Source organism: Centrocercus urophasianus, unplaced genomic scaffold, assembly GCF_019232065.1.
Source record: "Centrocercus urophasianus isolate 14NV4802_14NV808 unplaced genomic scaffold, USGS_Curo_1.0 seq_10, whole genome shotgun sequence".
In the NCBI taxonomy this organism is placed as follows: Eukaryota; Metazoa; Chordata; class Aves; order Galliformes; family Phasianidae; genus Centrocercus; species Centrocercus urophasianus.
In genome coordinates this window covers 84,983,958-85,004,910 of record NW_024884142.1, presented here as the reverse complement: position 1 = coordinate 85,004,910, position 20,953 = coordinate 84,983,958, and the positions used below count along the sequence as shown (strand labels likewise).

Sequence of the window (20,953 nt, the reverse complement as noted above, 5' to 3'; positions counted from 1 at the left end):
GAGGTTTTTTTAATACATTGTCAGAGCTATTTTAAATGTACGTGCTCAGCATTTTATGGAACTCCCAACACACAGACATACGGAAAATATATTCTGGGTCCACAGGAGACCAGCATTTCAAACGTAAATTTTAGCTAATGCACATTTGCTAGAACAAGAATCTTTTTCTTTTTGTTGTATTTCTTGAGCTTCCACATATTATTCTTATTGTATTTTGCATAGATTTACATCAGCAGAGCTCAGCCTTTAACAAATGGGTATCATGTTTGGCCTCATCTTGCTGTTTTAATGTAGAAAAAAATTCCCTCTGAAGTTTTGCATCATGAAGGGACCATCAGGCAGCACACATAGCTACAGAGATCCTCACAAAAAGGAATGATATTTTGTGGTGAAATAGCCCAGCCAATATTACTAATTATTTGCTCTTCCAACTGGAACCTTTGGGTATGCTTAAAGAATGCTACCAGGACAACTCAGAGATGTTTGGAGAATCCCTGTTGGAAGATGACAAGGGCAACCTCTGCTAAAATGAGCTAGGCAATTTATCTGCATGAAAACTAAAGGAATTGAAATGTTGAAACACTTGCTCATGATCGAAGAGAAATACTAGAGTTTTCTGGAAGAAAACCTTGGTTCCTGGTTTTGTGATTTAGCAACAAGACCGCCTTTGCCTTTTTAATTTGTTGGGAAATTCTGCCAGCATATTATTTCTATGTTTAGTTTGCTTGCACTTGCTGCCACTCATGTACCTGTGGAGCCACTACACATATGGTACTGGAGATTCCTGGTGTGTATTTATTTTATTTTTTGCATTTCTCACTTTATATATAAATAGAAAATCATAGTATCATTTGAGTTGGAAGGGACCCTTAATCTGGTCCAACTCTCCTGCAATGAACAGGGACACCTACATCAGATTAGGTGCTCAGAGCTCTGTCCAGCCTGACTCTGAGTGTCTCTAGGGATGGGGCACGCACCCACCACCTCTCTGGGCAACCTGTGCCAGTGTCTCACTCCTGACTGTAAAAAAACTTCTTCCTTACATCCAATCTAAATCTCCCTTTTAGTATTTAAAAAAACAAAAAACAAAAAAAAAAAAACCACATTTCCCCTTGTCCTGTCATAGCAGTCCCTGCTAAAAAGTCTGTCCCCTTCTATCTTGTATCATAAGGAAAGAAAGAAGATGATTGTAGACACGTAATTGCTTCTAAGGATGCTATGTAACTTATCTCTCAAGGTCTTTAGAGGAAAATGAGAAGCAACAGATGTGCTGCTTAAAGGGCTAATTTATGTGGCATCACCAAACATTACAGGATAATTATAATTATAGGCATCATTGTGAATAGAGATGGTTGGAGGCAGGGGGGAAAGCCAGCTTTTGCTTTAGCTGCATCACAAACCTACCTATGCTGCTGTCAGGCTGTGTGACATGGCTGTAATTAGCCACTAAAATGTTACTTCTCTTTCTGGCTTGAATGTTGGTATGGCAATTCCTTTGGCTAAATGCGTGCCTAATTGAAACAGCAGCAGTGCTTAAAAATAAAGAGCAGCCTGGAGTGCATTTTAAAAACAGCTAAATTTGCTAAATTCTGTAAATGATACCCCCTCTTCCAAAACCAATTAGATTTTGCTCTTTGTTTTTAGAAGAATTGCTGGCTGATAGGTAATGTTATTTCCGCACTTCCAAGAACACTAGGCTTCTAGGCTCTGCCCAACTGGTTTTGTTTAGATTTCCATTATTTGTTTGACTGATTTATCTGAAATATTTTAAAGGGTAGCATAAAGGCATAGATTCTCCAGAGCAAGTTATTGTTTTCACATATGCTTCATGTCGAACTTTGGGTTTTGTGCACGGTTTACTTTTGAGGGGGCTGGAGGAGGTGAGGGAATGTTTGGATAGCACATGTATCATGCTCTTTCCTTCTTCCTTGGGTGTTTCTTTGCCATTCAGTATATGATTTTTTTTCCCATGTTGTTACATTTGAAATGCAGAGTTGTTTTATAGGAAAAGATCAAGTGCTGCAAAGTCCTGGATATTCATCCTAAACACAGAAAAACAAAAGTTCTTTAGTTTCTTAGGGGCCAGGAGGACCACATTGTCTCCTGCTGAGGAAAGGGAAAGAAAGGAAACGATCTAAACAGTGAAGCTTATAGCCAAGTAAGGAAAACAATTTGAAAGCACGGTATGTATTTGCTATTAAAAACAAAGACTCCAATTCTTTCCCTCTGCGGACAAAATCTTGGTTAGAGAGGAGAATTCAGTGCAAGCACTTTCCTTATTTCTTAGGAAAACATGTCCAACACACTGACAATGAATAGTGGGAGTTTTACATGCCTTGATATTCCTAAAATGTCAGTCTCATGCACCATTTGTTAGAGTAGTGACCTTTACGGGTACATTTAAATCTTTAGCCATTCCAGTCAAGGAGATGCACACAAGAGAGCAATCCCTGGAAGAGAGTTAAAGCAATGGAGTAAAGATGGCTCATCAGGAAGCATAGCGCAATTTGTACAGAGGGAGGATACTCAGTGAACTGTGTTGAGATGTTTAGGTGAAGCAATGAGACTGTCACTGTATGTTTTGAAATGTGAAATGTGCATAGCAGAAGTGTGTCTGGGATCAGATTGGGAATTGTTCTGCTTAACTCTTCCCTATAAGAGAACTGGATTTTCTATACATTGCAGTGTGACTGCAGTATGGTTCCTCTACATTAAGCAAAATCCAAGAGAGAAGCCCAAGTTCAAATACAAAATTATATTTAAGAAGTATTCTAGCTCCAGATTAATGTTCCCTTCTGTAGCTTTATTAAATATGTTTTTCCATTAGACTTTCAAGGAAAGGAAATTTTTATGTATGCTATGCCAAGTCTAATATGTAAAGCACCCCAAACAAACCATGGTAGTGTTCCTCACTGCCCATATGAGCCCCACACGTGGAATGAAGATCATACTGAAGATGTGCGTGTGGTACAGTAAGACCTGATCTTGCTATCTTCCCCCTCGCTGTGCAGGAGCACTGCTCCTGAGAAGGCTGAAACCAGACTGTTGCATCTAAGGTACAGGCCGCTTAATGACCTTAAGGACCAAAAAGCATTAACTGAGTGCATCAGCGCTGAGAAGAGAGGGGAAGCCTTTCTGTACTGATCTCGTGCTGTGGTGCTGCTGCTCAGCTCATATCACCTAACACCTTCTTGAATGTTATTTCTTACCTGGAAGAGTCAGCAGGTTTTGGTCGGAGAGGATCTGGCCATTAGCAGGAATGCTCAGCAACACCGTGGAGCAGACATGAAACACCTGGCACAATTCCAGATACATGCAGCCTGGAACATTTAATGGCACTCAAGGGATAAAATGACCAAACTGTAAACCCCTCTATTCCCTCCCTCCTTCCTTTTTTATTTTTTATAAATGCACTTTTGAAAATACAGTATATAGATGCTTTCTACCTTCCTTTGTCTCTCTGTTTCTTACTTGTGACTCCTTTGGGCCCAATTGAAAAAAACTTGTTCTGCACCATTTACTTAGGTTTTTGGCAGGAGTTTTCTAGGAAAGAATGAGGAATGTGCTGTTTCTACATGAATTCGCCCACAGGTCAGTCCTTGTGCAGTGCACACACTGGAGGGATTGCAAAAGCCAGGATTCCCACTTTGTTTGCTCTGAGAAGACTGCGCATACATTTTCTGTCTCTGTCTCACGGGTACTCATGGACAAACATCCACGAACATGCATAGATTCATTAGTGGCAATGACTGCTGATCCGTCTGTTAATGTCAGTGCAGCATCAGTGATATTGAGCAAAGTTTTAACTAGTAGTAAACAAATTGTTGGTGTCAAAAGCAAAAGGCGTTTTGATTTTTGCCTAGGTGTAGGAGAAAGTGTAGCTGGAAAATTAATCCACAAAAATTTTGGAAATTGGAAGCTACTGATAAAACAAAACAGAACTGTTTACGTATTACCTATAACTGAATAACTGACTTCTTGACTTCATGCCTGGCTGGGTATAGTGAACATTAGGCAATATTTAAGTTATTACCAAAGTGATGAAGAAGACTACCAACATGAAGGGTGTTGGTGCTTAATGTAAATGTGACAGGGCTCAGATGCATTTCTGCATTTTCCTCTGATAGTGCTGAGAAGATTGTATCTTATGGAGCAGAATGTGTAGGATTAATGTGATGTAGTTAATCTGGCAATTTATGTGTTTACCATAGCTACAGATTTTTGGGTTAGCTCTAAAATTCATTGTAAAAGGAATACTTTACCATGGTAGCCCCAGTAACACTTCTGTATATTGTTCTTTGCATTTTTGTTGGCTTGCTGACATCAGTGCTTTAATACTTAATATCCTGTGAACATTTCTGTGTTTTATAGTTCTGTACATACTGGAATAAGGAGGAAGGAGAGGGCCTGGGCTCTCTAATAAGGAAACACACATTACTCTTTACTGATATGTTTTTGTTCTCTGCTAATAATTTTTTTCCCTTTTAGCTTCAGCCTGAGGAAGAACTGCTGTTGGAACAGAAAAAGGCAGATGGTAATGTGTATGCGAATTGTGGTTGTAATTATTTTATTACCTAGGCAAGCATAAGGCTTGTTTATGTGAGAAGAGGTGATTAATTCCTTTGGGTCATAAGAGAAAAATTCCAGACCTGTAACAGATTTCTCTGGTGAGCTACTGAATTCTTTGTATCTACCCCTCTGCCAGGCTGTACCTTCTCTGCATCACCTCTAAACACAATAAATAAATAAACAGAAAAAAATCCCAGAAAGAAATTTGGCTTCATGGATGAAGTCTTGCCTCCTTTTTAAAGCAAGCATGTAAGCGGGTGGTCTGACACCCCACTGCTCTCCAAGGCAGCCTGGCATCACTCCCTGGACTTCCTGCCCCCCTGCATCAGGATTGCACTACAGCTTGGCTGGTCATAGACTTGCATTATGGTTTGGAAGAGACCTCGAAGGCCACACAGTTCCAACCCCCAGCTGTGAGGAGGGCTGCCCCCACCAGCTCAGGCTGCCAAGGGCCCCATCCAACCTGGCTTTGAGCACCTCCAGGGATGGAGCTCCTCTGGGCAGCTGTGCCGGGGCCTCACTGCCCCCTAATTAAAAAAGTTTCTTCCTAATATCTCATCTAAATACCCCCCTCTTCTAGTTTAAAGCTATTAACTCTTGTCCTATCACTATCTGTCTTACCTACCCGTGTAAGCAATGTGGCCAAGGACAAGGGAATATTCCCTGCTGCTCATGCTGCTTGTGCCCCAGATTCTTGCAGAGAAAATTCATGCAAGAAATCTCCTTAAAGAACAGAAAACAACAAAACTCTTGCTATGGCTTTTGTATTAAGTGAACAGATTTGTGAAAAATCTTGTTCTATATTTATTATTTATGGTGTTTTCAGACACAGATAATGTGGCTTAAGTATGACGCTATTCTCCAATTTGAAGAAAGTGAAATGTTTCCTCTGGTGTATAAAATATTTCAAAAATTCAGTAAAAAAACATCCACCAAAATAACCAGTTTATAAGAAGTGTGCTGACATTGTAAAAAATTAATAACAAGCTTGGAACTCTTTGAGTTTCCAAAATGGTCAGTTCAATGGGAAAAAAAAAAAAGGCACTTTCTTATTATAAAATCGGATTGCCTGTCTTAGGTTTTCTCTAATGAAAGAATTTTTGGAGAAAATAAAGCTCACATTGAGCGTTCACAGCCCATCTACCCTTAAATGTGTAATTTAACTACCCAGTCCTGTGGCCTGGAACACTTTCGATTGCAACTTTAATAGTTATTTTGGAAAAAAAAAAAAAGCCAAATATTCAACCTTTAGCATATTATATATAAGAGTTTTTCTTCTCTTAAATGTCATAGGAAATTATGATGACAGTGTGTTTGTATGTGTGTGTGAATGTGTATGTATGCATGTGCGTGCCTAAGCAAAATAAATTTACTTGCTACTGGATTCCATTGCTTGAAACCTTGACAGCCTTGGGAGGGGCAAAGGAGTTGGGCCAAATACTCAGTCACTCTAAAATAGATCATAATAATGTTACTTTATAGATCATCTCTATAAATAGCACAGAAAATCAAGTGTTGGGTAGTCCTGGGCTCACTCTGGCCTGGATTTCATTATTTCAAATAAAAGAGTTATATTTATGTTGTGGGGTTGCCATTAAGGATATGTTTAAAAAAAAAAAAAAAAACAAAAAAAAACAACAACACAAAAACGAACAAACAAAAAAAATCCAAACAAACCCATCGAACAGCTAGTGATATTATACAGAAGTCATCTAATTCTGTTGTACTCACAGTAAAGCTGAGCAGAAGTCACTTATGAAATAAGAAGCATATATTATCAGCTTTCAAGTGCTGAGATTGCTCACAAGTGTTTAAAGTTCTACTATTTTCTCAAATTAGCAACACATACTTTAACAGCAGAACAGATGATATTCCTATTAATTAAGACTATTTTTTCAATGAACTGAGCTGGAATTCACCAACTTTAAGAGAGATGGGCTAGAAACAAGCATCTGTTTTGTACATTTGCCCCCCATAGTCTTTAAAGAAACTGCTGAGAGCTTTCACTGGGAGCTTTTTATTTCCCCAGCTTATATATCTAGCCTTGCAGAACTTAGCTGGCTCATGTACCACCATTAGCTTGAATCCCAGGTAAAAGGAAAAGTCTTTTCTAATATTTTAAGAACATTTTAGTGGATGTAAAAGAATTCAGATATTAGTTGTTAGAGATCTGAATGTCTTCTGCAAACAAATGAGCTGGTCTTCACATGGAAAGCATCTTGCTGAATTTGTTAACTGGTAAGTGAAAAAGGACATTTTGTGATATTTTAGCCACTTCATGTTGCTGACTTAGGCTGTATTACATTTCACAGATCTTGATATGAGAGTATTGTATGGGAATAAAAGCATTAGTTAATGCTAACTATACTAGGCTGCAAAACATCATAGGTTGAGAATAAAATCTTTGAAGATTCAAAGAAGGGTTAAAAATACATTTGTGAAAATTAGGAGGATGTGCCAAATGTTATGATCTCTTTCTAATTTCACAGGCTTCAGTCTAAACTGCCAAGAAAAATATATCTTAGAAAAGTATACTCTGTCTTTTAATTACCCCTGCAATTCAGTACATTCAAGTACCAAAGACAATTCTATTTGGGTGAATATTAAGTATGAGCAGAGAAAGGATAATAAAACTAGAAAATATTGGAGGGGAGAAAAATATAGGAAGGGGCTGAAGTTCTTCTTTTAGTTCTTCTATTGCCTTTCTTTGGGATTTTGGGCAGTTTCTTGACCTTTTCGTTACTGTATTTGTAATGTGAAGTTCCTGGCTTCCCCCTGCCAAGAGCACTTTGCTGTGTAGGTGAACTACAGTATAAAAATACCAGCTATAGCTATTAATACTTTCCTTTCATGTTTTGGAGTTGCCAAAGATACATATTTATAATTATGGGTTACAATGCCGTAGCAAAACATTTGCAACTATAAAATGGCCTTGACAGCTCCATCTAGAATAAGCAAGCCATTAACTGGTTTCTCTAATCCTCATTTGTGAAAAGAAGGCCCCACTGTGTCAGAGGATAATAAATTCCACTCGATCCCTGCAGAAAGAATAACATATACTTAATGAACAACCTTTTTGAAAGCAATTCCTGTACATTTTCTGAATAAGCCAGTGTACAACCTTTTCTGCAACACTATGGACTACTCTGCTTCCTGCTGCTAAATTACTGATTCCTAATTCTTTGTTCTGTATTAATGTTTTCATTTCTGGACTCTGTCTTCCTATAGCAGTTTAGATGATAGCTTTGCAAAGGGCAGAAAGTGTCCTCCTGTACTTGGTAGCTATCAATTTATTAGTCAAGTCTGTGTTATTTTCTCTACAGGTTTGCCTCTCCATGAGAGTAGGTTAGGACCAAGTCAGTAGTTATGACCACTTCTACAGCTTGCTGAATGTCTTTTATGTGATCTTACCTAAATTCTTTTGCTGGCTGGATAAATGTTATAAAACCATAATGCTAGCAGAGCGTATTTCCTATGTTTTATTAGAATTGCTACCAGAATATCTTCCCTATATTTTATTTAAATTGCATGTTATACGCTACGAGCAATAAGATATTTCCTGAAGTTTAGATTTTCATCATTCTTACCCTTTCTCACAGATATTTCATATAAAAAGGTAATACTATACAATATTGTTGTAGGATTGGTCTTCAGGAAAGGACTAATTATAGGATGTGTTTTTAGGATGTGCACGGGTGTGTATGTGTATCCTTTATGCTTCCCTCCTCCAAAGTCTTTCTGAAGCAGTGCTTGCAGCACATGAGTCTTATTTCATGGGAAAATAACTACTGGTACTGAGAAGCAAAGATTACCTTTAAAAAAGGATATCAGTTCTTGGAAATTATCTTTCTGTTTGCAATTTCTGCCAGGTCAGAACATGCCAGAAAACTAATGGAAGAGCATGTCCAATGGGGATAAAGAGACCTCTTTTACAAACCTCTAAAGTGTACTGAGGTTTTACTGCTCATTACAATTTATGGACACACATTATCATCAAATGAGAATACTAAGCTAAAATAATAATGCAAATACTATTACTTGAGGGAAAAAATGGTTTGTCCACGGTGTTTATGAACTCTGGCATTTAGGAACTTTCAGCTGAAGAGTATGAATGTCACTCATTCTAATTTTAGTGAGAAAATTAATTAGAATTGCAAACAGAAATAATACAGACGTTCATGAAAAGTGATTGTTAACAAACTGTTAATAATTGTTAACATTTGGCACTGACTGAAATGTGTAGAGAGTGTAAAAGAAGTACCCATAAAAGATTTATTGTAATTGTTTTCAGTAATTTTAAATGCTTATTATGTTTTTGACACTTTTTGATTACAACATTTAAGTTTAGACAGATATTTACTGACTGTTCTGCACTTAAAAAGTGTCTGCTAATACCTCTGACTTCTGAAAACTGAATAATGTAACAGCTGATATGAATAGTTTACTTAAAAATTTATAGTGCTCTCTTCCATTATAAAAAAAGAACAATAACCTGAAAACACAAGTATTGATAGTCATCATTCAGATCACTGACCGGAACTGACCTTGTAGCAGTAATGGGAGTTCTGGGCCTGTAGTAACTCTGGGGAATAAAAAAGAAGTTGAAGACAGAAATAGTATTTTGGAGCTCTGAAGATGGTGGCAGACCATCATTTTTGCTACTTTTAATCAACTTTTTAAGCTGCTCAGTGATAAAACTAGCAACTTTTAACCCTCAATAGCCAACATATTGACTTGCTGCAATTTATAAGCATATAACTAAAAGAAGAATTAAATGTGCAGAGTGATATTCAGAAAAGGATAAAAAGGAAACTTGTGATCTAATACAGTTTATTATGAGAGATAAGAAAACAATCGATGTAATGTATCCATAGCTCCTTTTTGGGGTTGGGGATAAGTTCTCGCTAGCTTTTTACCTACTTTAACAGTATACTCAAGACAACACTTAATGCCACAGTGCTCCAGTTAAGACACTTTACAGCACAGAAATATTGCTGAGGCAAAAATGCTGACAGTTATACTTCAAAAATAGTTTTGGATGAACTCAGATCATGAGTAGTTCAACTGCACTTTCCAAAAATGGATATAACAACTGGAGAATTTTCTTCCCCCCATTGAGAGGTTACTGTGGTCTGTGGGTTTCTTTGTGTGGGAGTTCGCATCTTCATACACAGAAGTATAAGAAAACAGCCTCCCGCAAGACACAAAAATAAAACAAAATGTAATATAGAAGTCTTCTGAGGTCTTGGGAATTCTGAGAAAATTTAGTCAATAACATTATGGAAAAGGAACTCATAAAGTATTCCTGAGGAGAGTTTAAGTTCCAGAGATGCAATCAATTTCAAGATGAAGCATGACAAACTAGAAAAAAGACTAAAATAGACCTTTATATTGTGCTCAGCTAAAGCAAGGAGTGAAGTGAGGCTGAAATTTAGGTAAGAGTTTTTGAAGAAATCCTGTAGTTTGTGCTGTACAACATGGCAAATTAGATGAGCACAGTTATCACTGATACATATTTGAATTTTAAAGCTGTGAATCTGCCTTTCTGGTTTTCTCTTAAATGGTCAAAAGAGATGTAATGCTTCCTGTGAAGTTGCTCCAGTGGTTCCAAACTCAACAGTATTCCCATTTCTTTCAAATGCTGACCAGTAGCAAAAACCATCAGCTCATGGACATGTAACTTAGACTAGGAACATACTGTGTGGCCCATCAATGTCTGGCAGAGCACAAGCTAGCTTACAGCTTCTCCACTTGACCTCAGCTGCCATGCTAACTGAATGTAACAGACCCATATCCCACCTACAGCCTTATACATAGCAGTGTGCACAACACCTCACCAGAGTATAGTTTGCATTTCAGACAAGCAAATGTAACAACATCATAGTCAGCTTTTGAGTGGCATATGTGCCCACCTGTGAAAACTGAAGGGGCGTTTAATCTCGATGCTACACACTGTCTCTGTGCAGCACAAGGAAAACCAACACAATATGCCCCTTCCAAGTCCATCTTGAATTGATTAGGAAATGGAATCTCTTTGTGCCAACTTACGTATTCTGTCTCAAAACTGCACCAGAAATTTATCATTCTGACAACTCTGATCCCTCAAATTACTTTTCAGAGATACATTCAAACGATCAAAATATTGCTTTTCTATTATTGGTTTCTCTTGCAGTATTTTAACAGTGGTATTTCATTACCATGTGAAGCACTACCTCCCCGATAAAAGAGAGATCTCTCCTCTACTGATAATAAAGCATAAATGAATATTTTCCTCCCTCCCTCACTGCTTCCTTCTTTTCTCTCTTTTCCCTATTATTTTCTGCAATAATGATTTTCAAGAATAAAAACAAAAGTCATAGTATCAGAGTGATTATGTTAATCCATGTTACTGGGAGCAAGATAGAGCGTGGTACACATACACATTGACTGCTTTAGGGATTTGTCTTCTTGCCCACCGTGAACTGGGGGGGTGGGGGTTGGGGGTGGGGGGGGAGGACACACAGAGCTGTCACTGTTGGGTTGTGACTTTCTGCAGAAGGGGTTTGGTGGAAATCTCAGAGCTGACCTGGAGGCACAACACTGTGCTCAGGGCTGTGAATCTCTGAATGGTGAGAGCTATAAGGCTCTAATACTTTGGCTGCAGTTGCTTAGGCCCTCATCCAGCACAGTGCATAGTTAGCTTTCACCACATATACTTATGTTGGTTTCTGTGAGATGACTCGCGTGCTGACAGACAAGCGTCCTTTGAGTGCTCTGCGGTTTGAGCAGATAGATCAAAAAATAGAAACTGCAGCCAGAATGTATGCTTTCTGGATGCAGGCATACATTGATCTTACAGCATTAAATAAAAGAAGTTACCTGTCTACAAAGTATGCTGAAGGACTTTAAAGAGAGGCTAAGTTCTATGAGCGAAGGCAGCAGCTTCCCTAGGTATATTCATCAAAGGGACAGAAGATCTAATGCAGAAATAGGCAATTTACGTACTTTGTAACATGAAGTGTACCAATACAAAATAAAAACAAATACCAAACAAAAACAATACATTCAGCTCTTTAAATAATATACTTTTTTTTTTTAAAATGCAGTTTGTCTTCTTTCCCAATCCTTTATAATGTATCCACAGTGAGAAAGCTGCATGTTCTTATGACTCATCTAATGAGAAGTCTATCTTTTTTCTTACCTTGATTTAAAAAGGCTTACCCTTTTTTAAACATCTAAAAATAGCTCACTGGTGTTTACATGCAGATAGATATTCGAGGGATAGGGATACACTCCTTTTGGAGAAATCCTTCTATTTCTTCAGCTTTAATATTTTGCAGAATAACTTAAGCTAGTTAGCCCAAGCAGACAGGGTGTACTAGGTACATTGGAAGAAAGTAATTCACATTTTCTCTTTTATTTGGTGCCATTTTCCTGACTCGGCTTTGAAAACGTTTTTTTTTTCTTTCTTTTACTTTTTTTCCCCCTATTAGGGAAGCAGAGATCCTCCTCTTTTTTGGGCTTCCCTTCTTTTTCAACCCAGGTAAAAATATACGAGTAAGATTAGATTTGTGTTTTCAAATTTGCCTGTCGCACATCTGAGTTGTTATATGTTGTAGAAATAGATCCCTTTGTGATCACAGTCTGAAATACCCAACAGGACAGATTGTAAGGGATGGCACTTGAATCCTAATTAGCTTCTGGCTTGTTTTCCTACCTCCAGTTACAGGAAGAACCTTCCCTCACTATTTATAACCCTGATTCTGCTGGGGAATTGTTTCTTCTATAAATGGAATGGGATTTGAGCAGATTTTCCATTTATTCAAAATTAGTTGGACCTGGTTTTACCTGCTTCTTTTCACCCAAAAATCATCCAGTGGGAATCGACAGAAGTCAGTTCAATGCTTTAGTCTCAGTTACATAACCTTCCTATCTGCATAACGCTGACGATACCTCCCAGTAGCCCCAGCACAGTGAACATCTTCAGATCGTGAGATCTCAACAGGTGTCATGTTTCATGAAAAATAATTCTCAGGGTCTTCCCTCAAAAGTGAATGTCTTTCTAATATCTTCAGGAAAGACATCCAGGGGTATGGGATGGTTCTGCTTGCTTCCATTAACTGATACAGAGTAAAGTTTTCTCCTTTCCAGGACTGCGCTGGTTGCTCTTCATACAGTATATAAAAGAAAAAATTAAAAAAGAACAGGAGTTTTCTCTGCTGTTCCCTCATCACCAGCACAACACGAAAAGGATATTCAAAACTTCACGTCTTTGTCTAACAATTTCTCTCCTCCTTGCTCAGAGTGATCATTCCAGAGGTACAAAGATATTTCTTTCTCTATTGAATGTGTATCAGAACATACAGTTATTCGGACTAACACTATTAGGCAACAGCAGATGAATGCCTGACTCAAACACATGTCAAGAGAACTGAAAGAGCATTACAGCATTAGGAAGAGAGAAAAGTCTGGTTTTGATTACTGATAATTATAGATAAGCTGTAGCTGACAGTCATTTTCTAACCGCAAACTCAAATCAATCAATTAAAGACTGCATGCAGCAGCACCCGTGTTTAATCATTTCCAGGCTCTTTAAAATGATCCATTGCTCTGATAGCATGTCAGATCTGCTGTGTACCATTTGTTGTTGCTGCTGAGGGTCAAATATGCAGTTACTTTCAGGCTAATTTCAAGAACACAGTTTACAAAAACCAAGAAATCTGTGTGTAAAGATTAACCCTAACTATTAAATCATTCTTATTTAAATTAAACAAACATCACAGCTGATGAGTTAAACATCTTTTGATCCCATGTCACGTAGTTAAGTGGAATTTTTTTGTTGAATATTTCACTGTTGCATCAGGACGAATAAGAGGATGCAGTAATACAAATTCAACTCTGTTCCTCCCCTAGTTCCTACTTTCAAAGATTTTTCACATGGGATCTGAAATACAAGGGAGAAATTCGTTATGAGATTTGGACAAAGAACAACTGTCAGACTGTAAGATTGTCCACTGGAACTTCTTTGACGTACTGGGTTGTTTTTTTCTGAAATTTATTTCTTCTCTAAAAGAAATTTGAAAGAAAAAAAAAATGTTCTAAAATATTGGGATATATCACACCATTTACACAAAAAAGATTGAACTGAAACAAACCATTATGATATTAAAATGAAATGCTTTGGATTCCTTTTTACAGAATTTGCCTTCAAGGAGAAATCTGCAAGTTTTACTCATAATTTAGGTAAAACTTTCTGGAAAGTTTCTGGTTTGAATAAATTCATATTGGTTATAGATATAATTCCATGAATAATTTTTTTTCAGTCAAATTCCGTTTACATTTAGGTAGTATCTTTTCAGTTTAAACTGTCAAACATTACGGCTTTACTCAATTTATAACAAAGGTTTAGTATGGCCTATGGACTAATAAGAATAACTATCATATAAAGATATGGTCCAATTACAAAGAGGAATCAAAGAAAATGTTTAGTTAAAACACAGTATGTCAAGATGCTGGGCTTTGGGTTTCTATCATCAGTTTTGTAATTCTAGTGAATTTTGAATGTGTTGCCTAAACTCTACTCAGTCCACACTCTTGATTTTCAGTGGAATCTGATTGGTTTTATGTCAATTATACTATTTAGTTTTGATGGTAATTGCAGTGAAACTAGTTAAAACACTCTTTCTTAGACACTGCTTTGTCTAAGAAAGAGTATTTTTTACCAAGTATGGATATCTGTATCAATATTCTACACCTATAAATTAATTAATAATGAATAGGATCTGATTTTTCTGTTGTTCTTGCATCCCAGTATTTTACTCAAAATATACCTATATTTAAAAAAAGAAATCTCCATGTCACTGACTGTTACTTGGTACAACATGTAAGTAGCAAACAAAGAGCATGTCCTCTATTATAAAATAAAGGCCTATCCCATCCAAGCACTGCAGACAGGCCTAGTTAAGTTAACTTTTGACACATCCAGCACAGACAACAGCACAGATTAGTCACCCCATGCACTCCTCACAGTCATTGGATTAAAGCAGCCTATTGTAGGACACAGTTCATCTCATCCAGAGGGATAAGATCCTGCAAGTGCCTACTTCTTATTGCAGTCAACAGTAGGAGCCTATAGTGAGCTGACTTGATCAGGTTAGATAGTTGGAAAAATTTCTTCCAAGAAAGAGCGGTGATGCAGCGGCACAGGCTGCCCAGGGATGTGGTGGATTCACTGTCCCTGGAGGTGTTCAAGAACCATGGAGATGTGGCACTGAGGGACGTAGTCAGTGGACATGGTGGGAATGGATTGGTGGTTGGACTTGATGACCTTAGTGGTCTTTTTTAATCTTAACGATTCTATGATTTTATGGTTCTATGATTTCAGAGGCCCCAGAGCTCTCTCAGATGTCACTGAAGAGACCCTTGACACCAGTGGCCACACCTAGCCCTTTGATGAGGGTTATTGCAGTGGGAAGGAATAGCAGAAGCAAAAACGTGCTTTTGGCCCAGTTGTTGCTCTTTAGTCTTGATTCATCACCTGAGTGTGGTGCTTGGTATCTGAGATATGAATGCCTCTTTTCTTCACAGGAAAACTCTGGCATACAGCCTGTTGACTGGCCTGTGCTTCTTTCTGAAGACAGATGTTTGGTATGAAAACAGATAGCTGGTTTTCTTCTTTTACAAGGTGCTTTAGGTAAACTATTGTTAGGAATCCACAGCTATAGTAATGAGCAAATCCTGCCGCATGTGAGTCTGAAACATTTTTGTGCTATGGCTAACCTCCCTCTGCTCCTGCAAACAGAAGCCAACTCCTTTGCCCAAACTCTTCCCTTGCTGATGCAATTCATCTTGTCAACATGTACAATAACCTGTGCTGGCACAATTTATCACAGCCCCCTTTATTAAAAAAGGAATATTGAGCTTTTAATTCAGCAAAGATGCTTTTACCATACTCCTTACTGTTGCTGAACTTCCTGTTGATCTCCTTGAGAATTTTGCCTGTCTAAGGAGTTTTGACGAGACCCAGTGCCGGGACGCACAGCAGAAACTGTTTGCTGAAATATTATCAGCTGATCTGAGTACTCTCTTGTGAAATTGTTTATTTATAATATTCATCTTAGAGCATTTACACTTCACTGATGACTTGAAATTTAAGCAGTTATTTACAATTATGCTAAATAAGACCACATTTCTGTGCTGGTCACAAGTCGGTTATCAGATTACATTCCTATCTGATTCCTTTTATCTGTGATACAATGTGCTGCTCTCAACAATGGCATCAAATGAACTTAGATGTCTGACTATAAATCATGCACATGTCGAAACAATAATGCTGAAAAGATTATCATCACCCTCTGTAATTACAGTAATGGAAAACAGATACTGAAAGGACATTTTTCTGATCCTCAGAAAATCCCTGAAGAGGTCAATTTACTTTTCTTTGGGGAATATTTAACACAAAGAAGGTTATTGGTTTATACATCTGCTGAAAGAACTAAACTTATAATAAGCACAATGCCACAGTATAAATTGGAAATGTATTTTATTGCACTGTTATGTTGGGGGGCTCCAGATGGTCCTGATATACATAGTTTTATAAGAACTTTTAGATTGTGAACACTGTTCACTGTCTGATAAAATGCTCTATCAAAGCTGAGATGCACTTCTGTTTCTGGGAAACTGTTGCAAGTAGCAAGGGAGAATATCACCCACTGAGACAGAGCTGGCATTTGTTTTGGGAGTTGGGTTGTTGCATCAGAGCTGGGTGCAGTATCACTAAAAGTTTTGGAAGAACAGAACTTCTGCTATAGTCTTTGACCAATTCCAAGAATGGAAGTGGTGTAATATAGGAAAATAAATGCTAAGAACCCCCTACATACCTTTAATTTAATTTAATTTCTTTTTATTGTGAGAAGCATACTCTTAAGTCTGAATCTGTAGCTCTCAAGATCAAGTTGAGTCATATATTTTAGGACTTCAGTAAGTCTCAGTGGGTGCATGGACTCTTCTGGTATTCTGCACAAAGCCTAATTTTGTCCAACAAAATTAGATTTCTTAGTCCTATTTTTAAATGCTAACCAGAATACTGTAACAGATAAGCAACTGAGAGTGCAATAACCTCCTGCTTGATTACTGTTGTAGAAGGATAGGAGCTCAGATCCATACTTAAATAACCAGACTTTGCTCATCCAACACACTCGGACATTAACAGGGTTAAGTGCACTCATATGAGCAATTCATCTGTCAGCTGAAGGGGCTGACCTCCAGCAGCCAGAAGTAGTAACCTCTGGCACAATGAGAAGTAGAAGTCCATAGCTAGAGCCACAAGGTTTTGGCTTTGTGAGTAGCTTACCTGCTGCTTAAAGAGGCAGCTTGCAAGAGAACCACATAAATGTGAAGATGGGAGTTACCATCTGCCTATATGCCTGTTTGTAGCACAAACCTCTTCTCTGGGTTCCTTTACCAGCACTGACCTCCAGCAAATTCTGGCAGCTTTGTCCTGCAGCATATAGAGCAGAGGGAACACCTCTGGTCTTTGCACTTCCAAATGTACATAGATGGTTGAGGAAAGAGCAGTGAAAGTAATACCAGGGATAGAACAGCAACCATGTGAAGAGATAATACATTTTTAGGGAAAAAGGTGAAGAAGGGTAGGGCTGTGAACAAGCAGATCATGTGAGTGCAGAGCTCAGTATGCATCAGGTCACTGAGTTCTTTCCTTCTGCAACTGTCAAAGCATTTTACTGGGCCACGTTGGGTTTGACTCAGACAGGTATGTTTGTGCTTCTGCTCTTAGAATAACAGATAGCAGAAAGAGCTAAGATAGTGAAAACTCAAAACAAGTAGTGTACTGTAGAGTTATCCCTGCTGTCCAGCAGACTGCTGTTTCACCCTTCAGCATGTCCCTGTTATGTGCCAGGGTAGCAGTGCACGCTGCAGTTTGTGGTAAGCCAGCAGCTCCCTGTGTTTGAGGAGAAGGTTTGCCTTCTCGCCTTGCTTGTTGGCTTGCTTGTTTGTCTCCTGGTACAGCCTATGAAAGCTGTTGCGAAATGTGTGAGTTACCAGAAGAAAACATTTCTCTGTCTTGTTTACAGAACCCAAGCTCCCTTAAAACAAACCCATAACGGGTAAAGTGAGTACCTTGTGTCCTGTTTCTCAGGATGGACAGGATCTAGATACTCTACCCAGAGTGCAGGCTGGACAGTGCTCTTGAGAAACGTAATTTAGTCTTTTCTTCTCCTTTGCTTATGGGAAAAATAAATTGTATGAGCCTTTTTGAGAAACTGGGTCAGCCTGGATCACTCCCTGTTGGGGGGTGTTGGAGGAGTTAATGATGTGTTACTGACAGTGCTTCATCCTTGTTCAGTCATGAGAAGGATATAAGGGCCCAGTAAAGTTACATCTTCAAAATTGTTTCAAACACGTTAGGAAAGTTGCCTGAATATATAGAAGAGTTGCTAACATTTGAAAATACACTTCTCAGTGTAGATTTTAATTCCTTTATCCCATCTCTTCTGATGACCTGATATATTCTCTGCGATGATGCATTTTCAAAATCTGAATTCGTGGTCAGAGGTTGAGATTTATTCAGCACACACAAATTAGTTGTATATGTCTGACCTAGTCACCGAGGTACTTTTTACAGTCAATATAGATCTCTTCAGTATAGTCAGTACTGCCTAAGTCTAAATTCAGTTTAGGATCCTATACTGTGTTCAGACAAATCATGACTCAGACAGTCGTTGATCTACTTACTTTCTTAAATGTTTACAAGGGAAGATAACATTACTAGCTCAGATGTAGACATCTACACTATAGCCTACTGAAAGGTGAATCTCACTAAAGGAGGTGAGTATGAGCAGATCTTGTATGATCACACCTGAGTTATAGCTGCTGAGCACCAGTTGTCTTAATTTTTCCTCCCTTATTGGGATATTACAAAGGGATTTTACCCTAGAAAAGGATTTCCCTGATGTAGGAATTCTCATCAGCAGCTCCTTCTTATCAACTGAAATTCCTTTTGCAGAGCTGAAGGCACAACTCTAAGAGCTGTGAAGTATGGGCAAGTGGAATGGTTCATGGAGGAAAAGTTTGAGTAGAAATGCCCTCGGTGAGAATAACAGCATAATTAGTCCTAGAACTGGGAGAGTCAGAAGTGACCTTTACAGTCACTTCTCTGAATGAGAAAGTAGATCACCTGACTGTGGTTGTGCTAGGAGGTCTTCATGAGGACTGTAAACTTACCGTTCAAGTCAATAATATTTGACTTAAATCCTGTATAGACACAACATCCTTGGGCACTTTCCTGTGCTTGCACACGCCCACAAGAATACAAACAAGACCTTAGCAGAGAGCTTCTTACAGGCTCTCAGACCTCTTGGTCACCTCCCAGCCCACTGCCTACTCATTTCCTTAATGGCACCTTTCAGCAATTCTTACCACACCACTGAAGGAGCAGGTGCTAATTCTAATTCTAAATAAATATTTCCTGTATCTTTTATGGTCAAACCTAAACCATAGTAAGCCTACTTCAAATTTCCTAGCTTGCCATTCCAACCTCAGGGCACAGTGAGAGTTCACCTTGTTCTTTACATTTTCCCATCCAGATAAGATCACTGCTGCTGCAACATACATCTATATTCCACACTGCTACTCTGTTTTAGTACTTTTTTGTACACTGATGAGTAGTTTGAATTTAAATCTTTGCAAGTTCTGGATAACTAGAAGGGACACCCAAATGCCAAATTACTGAAGAAACTGTGTTGAACAGCTTAAGTTACTGGTTTAATGTTGATTTTGTATTATAGAAATACAGAATGTGATGTCATGCTGTTTATCCTTTAGCTGATCAATGGAAAGTGGTGTGGCATTACAGCAGTCCAAGGAAAGAATGGGAAATGGTGTCTCACACATCCAGTTATGCCAGTGTGCATGCCCAGCAGATGATTTTTACCAGCCACAGGGTAGTGCAGGTTGCTCATCTGGGGCCTGGCCTTTCCAAGGAAACTGAGCCACTGTCTCAGTTTTTTGTATTGCTTTCACTTGCATCATTCCAAAGACACATAGGAACCCACATGCTTATCCAGGAATTTCTTGAAAATATTTAGGAGTAGAAGAAGAGTTTTATGTCATCTTCTCTACTTTTTTCTCCCCTTCCTGGAACCAGTGCCCCATGAGGAAAATACTGAAGGTATTGTAAGTGACCTCAGGAGATCATTAAAAATTGTGTCCTAAGGAAGGACTGTCTAATTTTATGACATTCCTGACAGGTTATAACTAGAGCTGTACTTACAGATGTGAACTCTACACTTTTTGTAGACCATTTATTCTGGGAATTCATTTTTATGCTGGATGTTAGGGCATTCTCCCTTCATGGCTATTTTTTTTTCTCTTTTATTTCTATCCTTATCCACTGCAGAATGAAGAATAAATTTTCCTCACTGCGGCTTGGGTTTCTGAACACAATTTGCATTTCTGAAGACAGCTATGAGAACAACTAAACATTATTTTTTTTTAGTGCTGAGAAAACAGTATTACCCATCTGTTAGCTTATAGAAGTGACCGTTTGATAAAGGCTTTTATCCACTAAGTTCCACAGTTCAGGCACACAAAAAGGGCATCAAATGGCCATCCACTGTGCCCAGTGAGATGCTGGTTGACCTGTCCCTGGAGACATCCAAGGTCATTCAGGATGGAGTTCTGAGCAACTTGGTCTAGCTTTCAGCATCCCTGTTCATTGCAGGGGAGTTGGACTAGATGGCATTTAATGATCCTTTCAAACCCCATTGTTCTATGGCTCTATGATTATTTTTCCCTGTAATCCAAATTTCATAGAGGGATGGTAGACCTCCAGTAAGCACATCAGATCTTATTTGTTGTCTTCTTTACATCTTCCTTGTTCAACTTTTTCTTTGCTGAAAAAACTCCCCATATAACTTCAGTATGAAGACTTCTAATTAAATTAGCTGCTTTATTATGGTCTTAATCTTTTTTTCTAAAATTCCCTCCTATTGTTGTAATAATTTATTTCCCTTATTAGACTGAAGGCTGTTTAAAAGCAGAGCAGATTAAAACCTGTAACGCTAGTTATGGGTTCTTATGTTATATAAAAAGACAATAATAGTCAAATATATAACTATTCCCCATGAGTTCTTTCTTTGAGATAGACACTAAAACTATTGTTGAGACAAGTGTGAATATCATATGCTCTTAATCTCAGAACATTATTACTTTAAGTACGCTAGTCTATTTGCAGCCATTCTAATACATTTACATAGAAATGTAGATAATCATAAAATATGTTTTTATCTTGGATATATCAGTCTTAACACAGAGATCCAAAATACCATATTCTTATCACTCTGCTATTGTCTCAATCCTGCAACTGGGGTGTGATTCTTTAATA

The 20,953-nt window shown here is 38.2% G+C and overlaps 1 long non-coding RNA gene across 2 annotated transcripts in view; it reads left to right on the top strand.

Moving 5' to 3' along the window:
- The window catches only part of LOC122157878, a 102,652-nt gene that overhangs the window by 80,261 nt on the left and 1,438 nt on the right, over positions 1-20,953 (top strand). For both annotated transcript variants that reach the window (XR_006168051.1, XR_006168068.1), the window contains exon 4: positions 4,489-4,534. This is a non-coding gene — a long non-coding RNA (uncharacterized LOC122157878). The remainder of the gene's footprint in view (positions 1-4,488; positions 4,535-20,953) is intronic.